We start from the raw sequence: 12,872 nt of genomic DNA, 5'->3' as shown, positions 1-12,872 counted from the left end.
TTGCGAACAGAATCTGGGTTTTGGACATTGCTTACATTAGGCTTGTCCTAGCCTACTGACGAATAAGCAGATACCAGCATATGAGCCATAGCTTCGGTTTTGAATTGGGGCTGTAACCGCGGACCCTCCTTGCAGTTCTGCCTTTAGCAAACACTGCAAACACTTTAGCAAACACGTAGAAGGCCTGCAAATTTGGAACAATATTTGACGATTTGCAATACCTCTTTCACGGGACTACTCACTACATAGCTGTCCTAATATCGACTGTCCTGTAGTGAACATAGTTATAAACCTGATCTTAGGACTCGGAGCATATGCTAGGCACCTAGCCTAAAGCAACGAAAGCTACGCAGGCGCATAGATGAACGTAGGACGGACCTACGTGCACGCAAATGCAAACGATGCGAGAATTATCGGATAGAACATGCACCTAGTAAGAAGTGCAAGGATCCACATAAGCCGGAACAGCAAAACCTGTGATGAAGATTTAATTCACCCAACAATAACCTAGCCCAAGCATTTTCCCGTCTAATCTCCAACAGCGCTTGAGAGCCGTTCTCTTTCTTGAAATGCCTCACTCATTATAGATATGTGTGAACAAAATTTGCTTCTTCTACAAGGGAGAGTGCGTTTCATTCTTCCGCTCACAGATCACGCTTCATGGAGATGTTTAGGAATTGCCAACGTGCACTTCTTTTAAGGGCGCTATAAACGCCAATGGACGTCTCTGTGCGACGAATGTGCAGCTGCATGTGCTACCTTCTGTAAGCTTGATACTCGGACATTATTGGTAATTGTTGATAGCCTACACAGTCAATCCAATTATTTTGCCTTCGTGCTTGCTTGCTCGCCCTAGGCTCTGAAGGAAGAATTTTTACACCAGTTGCAATAAACAGCACTTTTCACCTAAGTTAAGGATTGGGCGAGTTGGTATGGCGTAATTTTTAGTGTAAAGCTCAATGATTCCTGTGCCACAAGACAGGAACACACGCATAGACAAACACACACACAGACACACGCGCACACGTACACAAACGCGCACAGAGTGCTACTAGCAAGTCACGATTTATTCCTACGTGAGTAGAAGAAACGCAAGATAATCAAAGGGGACCATAAACAACAATTGCCCATCGCTACCATGCTGAGCCTTGTCCCATCACGCTTCGGCTGCATTCGATGCATCAAGAAAAGAAAAATGAACATAATTATATCAGCACAAAATTTATTTTTCCTTCGTGTCAATGCGTCAGTTCGCATTTCTATTTAGGGAAACAAACGCCATTCATACGCACATGCTTCCGATGCCATCTTTTTCTCTTAACCGAAACGAATTTGATTTCCTTACTCCCTGATCGCAAAAGAAGAAAAAATTTTGTGCTGATATCATTCTGTTCCCCTCCACCCATTTTTTTCTGCTGTGTTTCGCGCAGCCGAAGGGTCATCTGACAAGGCGTAGCTTGTAGCAATAAACAATTTTTTTTTGTGTATCATCACTTTTAGTTTTCTTTTTTGTATTTATTCCACTGACATGGGAATTGATCGCCAGCTGGAACTACCGCTGTCTGTGTGGGTCTGTGTTCCGTAGACAAGTAACTGAACATTTCATTAAAATCTGGGGATTTACGTGCCAAAATAACGATGTGGTATGAGGCACGCCGTAGTGAGGGAACTCCGGGCTAATTTTGACCACCTGTGTTCTTTAACGTGCACCCACACGTTAACCGAAGCACATGCAGTCACACGGCCGATGCCGGGCATCGCTGCATGGCAGCGGGAGCTCGGAGTACAAGCTCGCATTCTGTCCTGGCTGGAGAGGGCCGTGCTAGCATTGTCAATCGCTCAGGCGAAGCAATGTCGAGCAGAGAGTAAGCAAAACGTGGCGACGGAACCACCGTCACGCGCGGCGTCCTCAAAGCTGGCCGTCCCGATTTCTTCAAGGTGGACGCTGTCACGTGCCCGTGGCGGTTGTGTATAGCAAGCGGCGGTTGCGTGTATATCCGCGACGAGAATCTTTGTGCTCGACGACCAACAATCTGGCCTCGTTCTCTTCCTCGGCGCGACGAAGAGCTGCTGGAACGGCCGTGCTTCGCGGTCACGGTGGCGTGCACCTTTTCAAGTTATTTTTCAATTGGCGCTGGCGAGCCAGGATCGTCCACCGAAGCATAGGACTCCGAGGGGGTTCCCCGTTTTTCTGCTTCTTTAACGACCTTGTGTACTCCGCAAATCAGAGCCACCACATCGTTGCGTGGAAAGAACGTCTTATTTATGCCACTTCTTTATTGGCGCTCAAGAAAAAGACCACCGAATAGTGTTCCAATAGATCCCGGTACCCTGTGGGCTTAAAGGTTTTGAGAGGGCCGATGCTGAAACAAAGCGCGCCCTCAGCAATGGCCTGCGAACTGTCGTGCCGTTCTCTAGACCGGACACGATGTTCCTCCTGTCCAAATAATTGAGGAGTGCGACGAGAAGATGCTGGGCCCAGCCAGACGCTTGGCACGCCCGCCTTAAAAGGCTGGATCCCGCTGTGCACTTTTCTGTTCTGCGTGGACTTCCACGCCTTCGTACCTGCCTGATACGCAGACTACGATTGGGCGTCGCTTTCACGCGCAAGTACTTGCACATCATTGAACTGGCAAACTACCCGGATTGTCCAGCGTGTGGTGTTCGTGAGACAGTAGACCATGTGCTCGGGGTGTGCCCTTAGTATGCGCGCGAAAGATTGACACTAGCTATCTTGAGGCATTTAGACGATAAACCACCGCCGGAGGGCCTCCTGCTAGACGCATGGCCCGAGAGTTGGCAGACGATGGAGGCAATGCGTGCTCTGTCACGTTGCTTAGGCGACACGGGCCTGGACTCGTGCTTGTCATGATGCCAGTTATGCGTTGTGTTCTGTCACCTCGTTTCTCCCATTATCATCCCCATTGTGACCTATTCCCGTTCCTTTACGCAGAGTTAAAGGCGATTATGATATGTGGTGTTTAATGGTACAAGGGTCAAGTCTGGCCAAAGAGGGCCATGCAAGTGATTATGAATATTTAATATAACAGTGAAGTGGAAAGCATTGATGGAACATAGCTGTATATGGGACTCAAAGTAGAGTCGCTGTACAGTCGTAAAACATAAATACATTAATATTGTGACAATGGCTCTAGAGTGTCCTGTGAAACGTAAAACATGTTTTGAAAGGGTGATTTTCTAAAACATGTAAGTGGCAGTGGCACTGCTGCCTGCGAGATGGTCAATTTCCCGGCCGACCTTTCTGCATTTTCCAATCAATAAACTTCTTTGCTGGCGATCGCCACATGAGGTACACTATACTTACGACGTTGATTTTGCGTCGCGTCCGCGATATGCTGATGTCAGAATGGGCCGACTCATTTCACCGAGTTCACGGACTCCGGGCTGGGCCACTCATTTAGGTCAATTTGTGCATGGAATTAAACTCCAACTACCGTTTATCATTTGTCAACATAAACCCGCACGCACACACGCACACACGCGCCCACGCGCGCGCGCACACACACGCACGCCCGCACGCACGCGCACACACTCACGGACGCATAACGCTAAAGCGCTAACCCTCGGAACCAAACATCAAAATTTGGCAGGAGGGAAGCCCCACCAACCCATCACCAACCCATCACAAGAGCCTAAATCCTGAGACGGCACAAGCTATAGTGAACAGACGTCGTCGTGGTAACCGTGAAATGGTTAACTGCGTAATCTTCTTGTAACGCCGCTTCCATGGTGAACCTAAGCTTTTAGCTCACAAGTAGAAAAAGTTCGTCTTTACCACTGTGGCGTTTCCGAGGTACCTGGATGTGTACTTCATCGCAAGGTTTATCCAAGTGAGTGAATACTAACATGAGCCCTCTGTGGGATTCCTTGTGTTTCCTCCGCAGACGCCTGCCACCGGTAATAACAGCTGCGTGCACTGAAGAAAAATTCCACGTTAAATAGCGCGGCCACCTTAGTATTGCTTTTTTTTTTTTGTAAAGAGAGAGGGTGGCGAGGATTGAATGTGTACGTGCGCAAAAATACAAAATACGACACCATCACATCAGATAACGCCAAGACTCGCCTTCCAATGATCTATCTCTCTGTACGTGTGTGTGCGTGTGCTCCTCCGGGAGTAGAGGCGGGCCTATTTCTGTCTTTGATTCGGAGACAAAGCGCTGGAGAAAGCAAAACACACCGAACAACGAGAAGTGGAAAAAGCAATATTCGAGCTGTGTATTTGACAGAGTGTGGTTCACGACCAATATCAAATAACATTTACGAAAGGGGATACCCGGTGGTAGCCATAGCACTTGCAGGTATGCTGTTCTTTTTCAAATTCCCTTCTTCACCTGACAGGTCCTCCTCACGATGCTTATTTGCGTTGTTTTGTTGCCGCCTCATTCGATAAAATCACACATTTTGAAGTCCGTGCATTGTAATCTACTACCTTCGTAATCTCTTATAGCACCTGTTTTTGCTTTGAGGAGGTCGACTGCAACGAAGTTCCACTTTGGCTAAATTGCCTATAAATGCTTAGCATATACTATCAATGTAATCTTGGGAAAGCCGCGGGGTTGGTAATTGTCTAATTTTCTTATTAGCAGCCTTCCGATAAACAAAATACATCTTTACTTATTTTATAACTGTTTCCAACTTCAATAAACCAATGTCAATTGAAACGATTTTCACGTGTCGTCGACAGAAGACATCGCAGCTGAAGGCGACGAAGGGACTACTTAGGTTTTTAAAAGAAACGGGCTTGAACAAGCGGCTGTGAAAGTGATGTCACGTACCACGCAAGAGTGACGGACTGTGACTGACGATACGTGTGCTGTGTTCTGTGCTCTCTCTCTCTCTCCTCCCCATCTTTCATTCCCCCTCATCCCGCTCCCATGTGTAGGGTAGCAAACCGGTTGTGCTGAACTGGTTAACCTCCCTGCCTTTCCTTCTCCTCTCTTTCCTTCCTTCCTTTCCAACTTTATATGAACTTTATTAACATCATATGTAATTTTACTTTCTATTAACACATGTTGAAGAAAGTTGGTATGCTCTGTTTTTACTTCTGTTTGAAGAAACTTTGTTTAAAGTAAGTTTAAAGAAAGTTAGTAGGTCTGTTCTTACTTCCGTTTGAAGAAATTTGTTTAAAGAAACTTTAAGGAAAGTTTGGAGACTCCGTTCTTGCTTTCGTTTAGAGAAAGTTTAAAGAAAGTTGGTAGTCTCTCTTATTACTTTTGTTGTAAAGAAAATTATAACAATTGTATTTGTTTCATTCATTTGCTTATTTGACACTGCAGTAAAGAAACACAACATTCAAAATCAGTGATGCAATAATTATTACGAATACCAGAGCGTCATACTTATAATTGATTCCGTAGTTTAAGAGAAAGCGAAGAGAAAGAATAATTTTTGCTATTACGCGTGCATATATGATCAGCAGTAGCAAAAGTAAAATTTGCCCCAGTGAAATATATATTGTGTTTCTTCTACATCAAAATTTAAAAATATATATATTCGTATATATTGGTAATCGAACCCGCGACTCCTGCATGTGAGGCAGAGAGGCTACCACTGCTCCGCGTAAAAGAACAGTACTTACGGGATCAATGCCTTGGCTTGACTAGTTGACATGTCATAAGGCTGTCTATTTGTCTTCGCGACGCTTCTTTTTTTTTCGTATCTCGACGTGTTAAGACGCCTTTTCTTTGCTATATTAAGCAAATTATCACAAAACTAGGCTGTCTCGCAACTGCAGTACCTGCGGCCGGTGTTAAAAGAGCCTTTCTTTACAAAACTGAGGGGGATCGCATTGTTGATATATTGTCGGTCGATGAGATGTACGGCAAGCTCGATCCAAATGGTCGCGAAGCTTCGGGCGAAAAGCGGTTCAGAACGAATTGTCACCGACATCAGCAAGGGTGGTTATGAGAGCAGCGATTGCAGCGCGACTATGTTTGGAGGGAACAAACATTGGGAAAAAAAGCGTTTTTTAATTAAAGCGAGGCACAGTTTGATTCATTCAACGAAAATAAAATTCCTAATCAATTTTATATACGCATGGCGAAAAAAGAACAACTCTATTGTACTTGATCATTATCCATAAATACCTTTTTTCAGCGCCCAACGTAAGACCTATTGCATTGCAAGTGATAGCGGCGGGCGTTGACGCCGCTATCACTTGCAATGCAATAGGTGACCCGTAAAAGAGCGAGGGATTCTGGGATGCGCCGTCTGCTAGCTGTTTCCGGTTCGAGTCAGCGCAGCCGCCACCACCGCTTCGCCGTTGAAGTCCATTGATGCGCTCGCAGTCCGGCTTTGTCACACACGAAGATTACCCGGTTGCAGGCACCTAGCAAAACCATTGTCGGCTGTTCAAATTCAAGCGTTAAAGTTAAACGCATGGAACTACTGCCTTGCAGCATCCCTTGCCGATCAGTTGTGCACAAGCGTAAGAGCTGCAACTTTGAAACTGTAACCAGGCAGAGACCATCAGTGAACAAAAAGAAAATGAACGTTACAGTGCCACTTATCAGGCGGCGATGAGCTGTGTAAGGGCCGACACGGAATGATTCCTCAAGATATTTCCTTCTCGAACATTGACCCAAACAACCAGAACTTTTTCAGTACTCGCATCCACATATAGCGGTATTATGAAACGTGGTGTTAAGGCGCAAATTTAACCGGGACACAGCGAGAGAAACCGCCGTGGTTGCTTAGTGGCTATGGTGTTGGCTCCGCGAGGTCGCGGTATGGAATCCCGGCCACGGCGGCCGCATTTCCGTGGGAGCGAAATGCGAAAACAGCCGTGTACTTTGCTTTAGGAGCACGTTAATGAACCCCGGGTGGTCGAAATTATTCCGGAGCCCCCTATACGCGTGCCTCATAATCAAATCGTTGTTTTGGCACGTAAAACCCCACAATTTAATTTAATTTAAGAGCGAGATACATAATACTCGTAACCAACTAGCCCAGATTGGTACATTGAAAGCAGATAGAGCTAATGTGAAGCCGTAATATGTCGGCGATGCGGCAATTCCCCATCTAGTTGACAAAAAAGCAAGAACATCTAACTACATACCACTTCAAATGAACCTCGAGTTTCGAACGAGAAATGCCGTTGACAGCGCGCGAAGATTTCAAACATTTTCAGCACTTCATTTTCTAACAACGCTAGCTGCGCCGTTACCGACGATATCGGTTGCAGCGATGATCACAGAGCAGCATTTACCAGACCTCTGTAGCCATCGCCTCAGCACCAGATTTTCTAAGGCAACGCTTCTATACGCTTGATAAATTATCGGATAAAGATAACTTTTTCATCTGTCTGACTGACCCGCAGGCAGAGCAGTCAGTGACGATGCGTCCAAGCAGCGGCAAATGTCGTAGAGCTGAACCTGTCAGAAACAAAAAAGGCTGCCGAAACGAAAACCAAAGTTCGTTTATGAATATAAGCATATCCTTACCGTTATTGGCTCGACATTGTCGCGCCCAGAGTGAACTCAAACTAGAAATCAGCTGCATGAATCGTACGACATTGTTGGTCGACAAAGCGTACGGAAAGCCTCGCACGACTGACAGTTGAAACCGCGCAGAAAAACACGTGTGCCGGGCATGCCGCCGATGCCGCCGCGTCGTCCGTCGAACCGGAAGCTGCTAGCAGACGACGATTCCGCCTTTCTCACGGCGCTACGGCGCATGCGCCCCGCCCTGGCGGATTAGTCGCGAAACGTTTTGGAAGGGTCGCGCGCGCGGCCGTGCGGCCCCGTCTCAGGGAAACGTCCACCGAAAAAAAAAAATGCGCTCGCACGCGCGCTACTGCAAGTGCAAACTCGTGCTGTGTACCTCGTTGAAACTTCACTGGTAGCTCGACGTCGGTGCGGTACCGAAAACGTGCGTAGCGTAAGACTGCAACTCCACTTTTAACAGAAAGCGGTGAGGGCTTCGTCTAGACTGCACAGGGAACCACGTAGTTGCCGCCTTGCATTGATGGCTGTAATAGCAAATTTATAGATAAACACCTGCGTTACACTTGGACGACACTTAAAAACACGTTGCTGACGAATACTTCATGCAGCGTCGGTCCTCGCTTGCTGGTAGTGGCAGCGTGTGGCCCGACTTCACGTACTCGTTCAAGGCGCGGTAACACTGGGTCGATACGAGACCGACAAGACGCGCACGCCTACGATTGGCCGACCATTCAGCACTGTGTCGCTGAGACCATTTTATCATACCAGGCCTACAACACGTAACCGGCGAGCGCGAGTTGTCGTACTACGATGGGCTTTCTTGTCGACGGCACCGATAAAATCAGCGTGCCGACCATCATTCGGCCGAACCCCGCGCGATCGCCCGTCGAACCGATAACGCGATAGCCGCAACGGCTTCGTTAGTATATATAAATAATCGCGCTCAAAGTGACTCAAGACATGCCTACGAAGTTGAAATGCACAAAATTCGACTCTCTCAATCCGTGCACATAAGTTTGAGCCAATGTTGATCCTGTTCAGCGAAGGTTAGACCTGGCGCCGTCGAGTTCGCGCACCCGCTACCGGCGGACCGGTACTGAAAAGTAAGCAAGTTATACTGAAGGAAACTGTTTTTATAGTCCAATTCTAGTCTTAGCGATTTGAAATAAACTACCCTTCGCTTCGATCGCCGCGTACACAATAAACTGCAAGCGGGGACACAGCGCTGTGCCCAAAGCCTGTGCCAACATCTGTACGTCACCGTTCCCGTAGGCTGCCGGTCGTATTCGCGACGTAGATGGGTGGGTTTTTACGTGTTGGCATGCTGACACATTCGTTAATTCCTGCGATGTACTCTTTATCTCTGCGTCAAACCCGAAACAAGAGACGGTATACATGCGGTACAGCAGCGTAAACAGCCGCTTCGCTAAGTTATATACCAACGGTGTCAGCGATGGCATCCGCGTTTTTGCAGTAGAACAACACGGCCTTTAAATGAGCGCTTATGCGAGCACAGTTTGCTCTAATAATGCTTTATGACACGCGCAAACTAACTATCGCGAAGTTAAAGAAAAGCGAGAATCAATAATAAATTAACAGCGCAATATTTGTAACTGGATCACAGCCGCCATTGTTTAAGTAGCTCAGCCGCTCATACTGACTCGTCTCACGATGGAACGACGCGGCTCATATGAGCAGATATGTGTGTTTTATTCTACGTTTTGACAATCTTTCATAGCGCCTTTTCATTTGCACCTTTTCCCCCATTTTTTGACGCTAACAACGATCTGTGGCTATAGATGCCGATGTAAACAAATGCATGGCTTTGCAAAATTCGACGCGGAAGGCTGCGCACTCGAAAACATCTTATTTACGCGAAATGTCTAAAGAACGTGTAAAAAGAATTACAAAAAAGCGAGGTGCAAGTGCTGGAGTTAGCGCCAACAAACTCCAAAGCAGCCACTACGGCAGAGGGAACTCAGCGTGCCTTTATCGGCCGCACTGTAAACAAAACAGCACACTCAGGCCTGCTCACCCTACATGTATATAGTTGATAGTGCTACATGGCTTCCAGGAACGACATGCTGCCCCCCAGAAGCCATTAATAATTATTCGCGATCCACGAAACGCACAACCGATGCGCACTTAACACGGGCGCAGGTTCACAAATCAACCGGCGAAAGCCCCAGCACCCTACCAAAACGTTTCCAGCGGCGCGCGGCAGAGGGCAGCACAGGAAAATGAAAAAGGCGGATTCCCTGCGAATGCTCGTTTTACGGGTCACCTATTGAAGTGGACAGAAAGGCGCGCGCGTAAGGTTCACGCCCCCCTCACATGTTGTGTTGCTTTGCTTGTCGGCGTTTGTCTGAATTTGGTGACGCAGGTAGTTTTATTGTTTCTTAACCTGTTCAGTCAGAAGTAGTGAGTTGCGCCTTCGTGATAGTTGTTTACTTTAGTTGTTTTCGTGGGACAGCGCTGGCCGACGGGCTTGGCGTCCGACGAAAGGACGAGCACTCTACGGCCAAAGCTTTCGTCGGCCTTCAAAGAAAGTATGTTCCGTGCAGCGATGCGATTTCGACACCCGTACGGCTGAACTTTGTCCTGCATCGCTTTCCGCCCTGAAAGCTTGTGGTCTCCGGGTTCTTTCAAGCCGCCTTTGTCCCTAACAATGCCACTCTTCGCTAAGAAATTTCGGCCGAGGATTACTGGGACCGCGAGGCCAGCCAGATGAATGAATCGCTGCCTCTGCCGCCGCTGATTCCAGCGCACGACGAGTCGCACGCCGCCGTTCGAGCAGGCCTCTCCGCACGCCAATTGGAGAGGTAGTTTTCGCTGCCGCAACTTGACCCCTCTCTGCGCAAGGTGGGAGACGGCCTCGTCTCCGATCATCGATGCGCTTGCCCCGGTATCGAGTAATGCTTTGAACTTAGTCCCCGCGATTGCGAGGTCTATGAAGGGGGCATTCCCGTTGTTCTGCGCTCCGACTCGAAAGACAGAAGATGCCGCGATGGGGTTTGCCTCGCGGGCCGTTGCCTTGGCCGCCGGCACTGTTACCGGCGGCCCGTCTCGTTTCCCTGCTGGTTAGGGCACTCACGCGCGATGTGTCCCGTCTGGGCGCAGTTGAAACAACGTACGGTATTCCGCGTCGTGGGTTGTGCTAAGCCGGGCTGCTCCGCCGATCTCCAAGCATCGGGCTGAGGACGGTCATCCGTGATCGCGTTTCTAGCGGATCTGCCTAGTTTTGACACTGGCCTGTAATCGTCTGATCGGGCGTGATGTTGTGTGCTGCACCAGCCTTTTGACTGTATTGCCTGCGCGGTCCTCCACCCGCCTGCGTAGGGATCGAGGGCGCGGTCCGATATTTCGAACGGCGCCGTTGCACCTGCGGACCGACCCGGCATCGCAGCGTGCTCGCTGTTCGTGCGCCCGCTGCCGTGCCAAGCGCAGCTTGGTTCCAAGGACTCCGATGGCGGTGGCGGTGGTCGGTACGCGCGGGCTGCCGAGATTTCGGCTTGCACCCTGCGTGATTCTGCGGCCAGCTCGTTCAGGTCTCTGCAGCGTGAACTCCGCAGATAAAGTGCAAAGGTAGGGTGGCTTTGTCGAATTACCAGCGCCACTCGCTCCGTGTTTGAAGCGCTCGGATCAGCATACTCGAAAAGCTCCTGCATCGCCCGAACGTATTCGTCCGGGGCCTGTGTGCGTAGTTCCAACTCCCTCCGCATCTGCAGTCGGTAGTCATACGGGAGGAATTCGTCTCTGAACAGCCTACGAAACTCGCCCATGGTGCTCGCCGTGTGGCCTACCAAACGGTACCACCGGGCGGCTTGGCCGACTAGAGCAACGGGGAGAACTCTCTCCAACACCGCGCTCTCGCGCATGCCAGTCGCTTGCTCGTACTGTCGCAACGCCAGTAGAAAAACGTTGGCGCTCATTTGATCGCCGTAGCCACTGTACGTCGGTATCGGGACTCCGATACGAGGCCCGGGTGAAATTGCAGTTTGCAACACCTGCTGCAAAGCGCTCGCCAGAAAGTGCACGGGATTTGCCGCGTCTGCAGGTTTTCCTCCGCTATTGGGACCTCCGAAACTGTCCGGCCCGATTGCGGAGGTCCCTGTGTTTACCGGGAACGGGTCACTATCGGGCTCCGTGACGCGTGGTGATCTCGCTGCGCGACCGAGAGCCGAAGTAGTTGTGCCGTTTGGCCAGACTGGGTGCGCGCCCAAGGTGGCCGGGGCGGCTGCGCCCGGGGCGCGTGCTGTTGTTGTGGGTACAACCCCATCTGAGTTGAGCCCTAGGTAATGCACGCCGAATATTTCCGACGTTCTGGGGACGCGTGTGGCGGCGAGAGATCCTTCGCCGTTCGAAACAGGTCTCTGGGAACCGCCGCCGTAATCCGTTATGTTTACGGCGCGCACGGAGGGAACCAATATTTCGCCGAGTGACGAGAATAGATTCGGTAGCTCGCCGACATGTGCCGGTGTGTTGGTGAGGTGCGCGGGGTTGGGCACTCCTACATTTGTAGGGGGTATGGGAATGTTGTACGTGCTTTCACGGCCCACGTTTGTGGGTGACGCGGCCGCTGCAGCCAGGCCTGTGTTTTCCCTGGCTTGACTGCAGATCACGGCCAACTCCATGAGATCGTTCAGTTCGTACTGTGGGCTCGTTATCGTGTAGTGGGAGCCGGCTGCTCGATTGCGTCTGCAAGCGAGAATTCACGTTGGGCGCCAGTTGTGGTCTCCGGGTTCTCTCAAGCCGCCTTAGTCCCTAAGGCTTAGGCTTGACGGCCAACTCCCTTGTGCTTGCCCTGTACTACCGGGGTTCGGCGGTATCAGGACTGGCAGAAACACGACAACGCACGATAGTGTAACAAGTACAAACAGGGTTTATTGCTCCAGGGGGAATTCGCTTGGAAGCAGGCTATAGAGTCGACCTCGACGTTTGTCGGGGTCGAGCGTGGTCGAACGAGGTAGAGCACGGCAAAGGAAGGGAACAAGATGGTTACCTGAGCTCCGTCCTTCGTCGCGGCTCGCAGTCGTCTCCTCCGTCCCCGGCGTGCGCCGGTCGCGCCGATCGCGACCGCCCCGCCTCGTTCTGGGCTCGGTCCAATGGGCGCGGGACTCCGCGGCCACGTGACGGTCTACGTATGTGACCGGTTAGAAGGGAGGGGGTGAGCTCGCGGCGCCGGGAAGCCGCCTGGCCTTCCCGAGCGGGAGAACCGTGCAAGGAGCGTCTGCTCTACTCGCGTCTCCTGGCGCGCCTCTGGACGTGCGGAATTATCGGTTTCCATAATCCCCACAAGCTCGAAACGCCCATCAAGTCGAATGGCGGGGCATTTGAATACGATATACAGCTCTAATGGCAGGCCTTCGAAAACAAATTTCGCGCCTTTGAGAGGAAAATGACGTC

Source organism: Dermacentor silvarum, chromosome 2 (assembly GCF_013339745.2).
Source record: "Dermacentor silvarum isolate Dsil-2018 chromosome 2, BIME_Dsil_1.4, whole genome shotgun sequence".
NCBI classification, from domain to species: Eukaryota; Metazoa; Arthropoda; class Arachnida; order Ixodida; family Ixodidae; genus Dermacentor; species Dermacentor silvarum.
Note: the sequence above shows the minus strand (reverse complement) of the source record.